Below are 4,027 nucleotides of genomic sequence, written 5' to 3' on the forward strand. Positions count from 1 at the left end.
TGTGAGTATCAGCCAAATGGAAATACAGAAATTTCCCCCCTTTTCCCCCTTTCTCTCCCTCTGTCTCCGTGTTTTTAATTTTTTTTTTGGTTTGTTTTTTGCATGCATGTGCACTTATAATTCGTATGGGTCCATGTACCACTGGACCCTGACAGCGCCTGAAGAAATCCTAAATCATTAGAACATGGGGAACCTAAGTGGCTTCCTTTTATTTCTGGGCTGCTTGCCTCCTGGGAGAAAGCCTGAAAATCCTCTTCATTCCGGGGCTTGCTCATCCTTCTTTAAATTGCCCCCAAGATTTGCTTTTATCTGGGATGTCTTGGAAGGTGTATGGACGTCTCACTCTCTCTGACCCCCTAAGTCAGATGAATGGCCTCCTTTTCAATAACTTTCACTTTGATACACATATTTTTGAAAGCGTTTCCCCCTTTTCTTCCTTTTGAAAATTGGATGTGTTAAACATGCCCTGACTGCTTTAGCATTGCCTATCTGTCTGGTGGAGTGCTGGAAAATTTACATTTAAACAGCACCTCCAACAGTTCTTAATGACCTGCTGAAAGGCGGCTGGCTGGAGTCCAAGTCTGGGGTTTCACTGCTCAGGCAGGAAGGTCAGTTTAGTCCTAAGGGGAAGGGAAAAAAAAAATACTAGACTCTATCCTGCAAGAGAAAAATTACAGATTCAGATGTAATATTTAAAAATACTTCCTTCTTAATTTCCAGGTAATTGCTTCTGGTAGGCAGTGAACTCCCCATGGTTAAAATTATTAACTTAAGATGCTTTGCTTTAAGTTTGGACGAAAACCTCTAAGTGGCCTACTTTCATTTTCGTTTGGTTGAACAGTTTGCGGTTATAATATTTAAAATAAACTTTTAGAATGATCTTGGGAAGGGGGTAAGGGAGTTTAAAAAAAAAACCCATCAAACCTCAATTTTTGAATCCTGTTTCCTGGAGACCCCTGCCTAATTGTTCCAATAAGGACATGAACACTTATGTCAATCATGTGAGTTTAGTGTCATCTCAGGAGCAACAGAAAAGCCAAAAAAAAAAAAAAAAAAAAAAAAAAAAAAAAGATGCAGGCAAGTTTTGTATTCTTCCTTAGATCAGCTACTCAATCATTTTGTTTTTCGTTACTTTGAAACGTGGCTGTGCCTCCTCGAGGTGGAGGGAGCAGATGGGGTGCCTTCGGAGCCCCGAAGGAAAATCTTCGTGACATAGGACTACATGCCAAGGGACAAGGAGATTACATGGATGATGTGTGCTCTGGAGTTATCCCTGAAACTCCCGGGTACAATTAGCTGTCTGGTGGGGAGGTGAAGGCTGGGACAGACAGATTAATGTAACAACTTTTCTTCACGACTAAGTCATTTGTTAAATAAAACCTATGGGAAAGCTAACGCCATAAAAGACGTTAGATAGCATCACCATGGTGTTATCACTCTTGCTATCCTTGAACTCTAGCCACTTAATGATCTTCAAATAAGTAGTATTTAAACAAACCTCTTTTCAAACGAAATGAAGGCTTATTTAATAACCACCACAAACATACAGCGAGTGGTACAAAAATTCTACTTGCTTGATTTCATTTTGATAAGCACGCCATGTGCTGAGTAAGCCTGGAAATCCTAAAGTCAAATATTCCGCGCGCAGTCCCCCAACCTGGCATTTTCCACTGCTTAATCTACTAAAATTAAAAAAAAAAAAAAGATCACTACTGCTTTTGGATTTTGGAGCCCAAACCACGTTGATTAGTGCATCTTGAAGAAAGCTGGTTTAATAGACATCAATCATTGATGAAGTTGCTCAAAGACAGCGTGTACGTTAGGCTGAGGTTTGAGGACCATACTCCAGCCGTCGCACAACCTCAGTGGGAAACTTCTTGTGACTCTATCCACAGAGTCACTGCAGGAAGGACAAAGAAGGCTGCAAACTGCCTTGCGAGACACTGACATTTTTTGATCTCTCTACCTGGTTTGTCCAAGAACAGAATCTTTATGAAGTCTGAGATCACTCTGAGAGGCATCCCTGAAGACGTGACTGTTTTTTGTCTACATGCAGATGTCTATACGATGATGTTTCTTAGTCTTCTCTCAGGTTATAAACCCCTTTGAGAAGCGGTAAGAAGTTACAGAATTTAGAAAAAATGCAGACATGCACGCACACATGCACACACACGTAGAAGTTGCAGATCTTAGGAGGGAGTTCCACAAAATCCCTAAGCGTGGCTATGGACCCCTGCTGCACACAGGCTACACTTTGTCTGACTGATGGATTCATCTCACATTTTTATGACCTTTCTAGGCCGCCTGCATTTTATCGGCAGTTTTTGGTATGGGAGCCAAGATTCCTTTAAAAATTTGCAAAAAAATAAAAATAAAAAAAAAAGAGACTCCTTAACATGGAGAGGTAACAGACAAACAAAACTAAAAACCCGACAACCCCAAAGATTCCATTCCTCTGGGGGGAAAAAAAAATCTGTCATCACTTTTCCAGGTGTTGCTGCTTTAGTCTACATTAGTGAGATTCTAGTGCTTTCCTTCCTTTTGCTGCTTCCACCTGCTGCTGTACCCTTCCCCTCACCGACCCTGACATGGGCACATTCTTACCTGCTTTGTTCTCAACTAGTATGACATCTTTCGAACTGCATGCTCATTTAATTTGTGAAACCAGGTCCCTTTCTTCCAGCGCATACAGCTTTGTGTCACAGACTATCTTCCCTTTCTTTTGAAGACTTCTTCGAGAAAGGTTAAGTTCTGAACTGAAGAGATATTCCTTCCCAGATCTAGCCAGGGCATGGACTCATTTTCATCACTCCCCGTTTACTTTCTCTGCCACAAAGAGCCAGGTATCAGCCAGCTGCACACCCCCCTCCCCTTTAGCACCTGATCCTTAACTCCACATTGCAAAAAAGAGTAGCATCTCTAAGGTCCTATGGACTTTTACCTGCGGGAAGCCGGGTGGCTGTCTCCCATTTAAAGGGTTTCTCTTCACATGCAGCCACTTGTCCACTAGTTGGGGCTCTATACAAAGGAAAGAAAACCCGAAGGGGCTGCTTCAGAGTCATTTCCTCGCGGAACAGCATTTTACGTGGTATCCCTAAACTATTTCCTCAGTCTCTGAAAGAAGCTGGCTAATTTTTGTTCCAACACACCAATCATGAGCTTGTGTTATGTCTCTGGATCGGTTGCGTTTGCTTCGCTTACGTTTGTTAGAAAATTCTAAACCCAGTTGACTGCTTTTGGTATGAATTTGCAGGGATCCAGCTCACCTTGCAATGGTACTTATTACAGAATATGAAAATATAAAGTACGTAAATGAAACATTCAGTATATAAATAGTAAGACCATTTTTACTTTTGCTGTTTTTTTTTTTTTTTCTAGGACAAGGTAGTTTCCAGTCATCTTTTAAAGCCTATGGCAATGTCCTGCACAAATTAGACTCTTCTTGAATGCGGTTTGGTTTCTGCCTCTACCTAAGGACCCGAGTTAGGACAAGACTATCCAGTACCAGTTCTCTGGGAAAAAAAAAAAAAATGTTGGGAAACCGTCTTGGTCCATGCTAATGCTTGGCTCTCTCTCTTGGCTGTACTTATTTGGTGTCAGGTTGAAAGATTACCTTGGGTAGTCACATATAATCAAGGTCTCCCAGTGCTTTGCTTACACTTGCGTTTTGTTTTAGGTTTGTTTATCCTGTCTCTCTCCACCTCCCCGGAGATCCTTTGGCAAATCTGATAAACAATGCCTTTTTCTTGCTCAAGGCAGAAAGTCCAATCGAATACAATGGGAGGCCAGACTTGGCTGAAACGCAGGCTGCAGGTGTTCTCTGCATTGTGGTCATCTAAACCAGATGCTGGGAGTCCGAGCACCTGCTTCCCTTCTCTGTCTACACTCTGGAGACTACCACTCCTGGGTAAGCGAGGCCACAGAACCAGGTTGAAGAGAATAATGTACCTAGTGCAGCATCCTTCTGGACAGATACAATGGGTTGCCCTAGAAACAGCTTCACAAAGTTCTCCTTGAAGTTCTCAAA

This window comes from Canis lupus, chromosome 12, assembly GCF_011100685.1.
Source record: "Canis lupus familiaris isolate Mischka breed German Shepherd chromosome 12, alternate assembly UU_Cfam_GSD_1.0, whole genome shotgun sequence".
Taxonomy (NCBI): domain Eukaryota; kingdom Metazoa; phylum Chordata; class Mammalia; order Carnivora; family Canidae; genus Canis; species Canis lupus.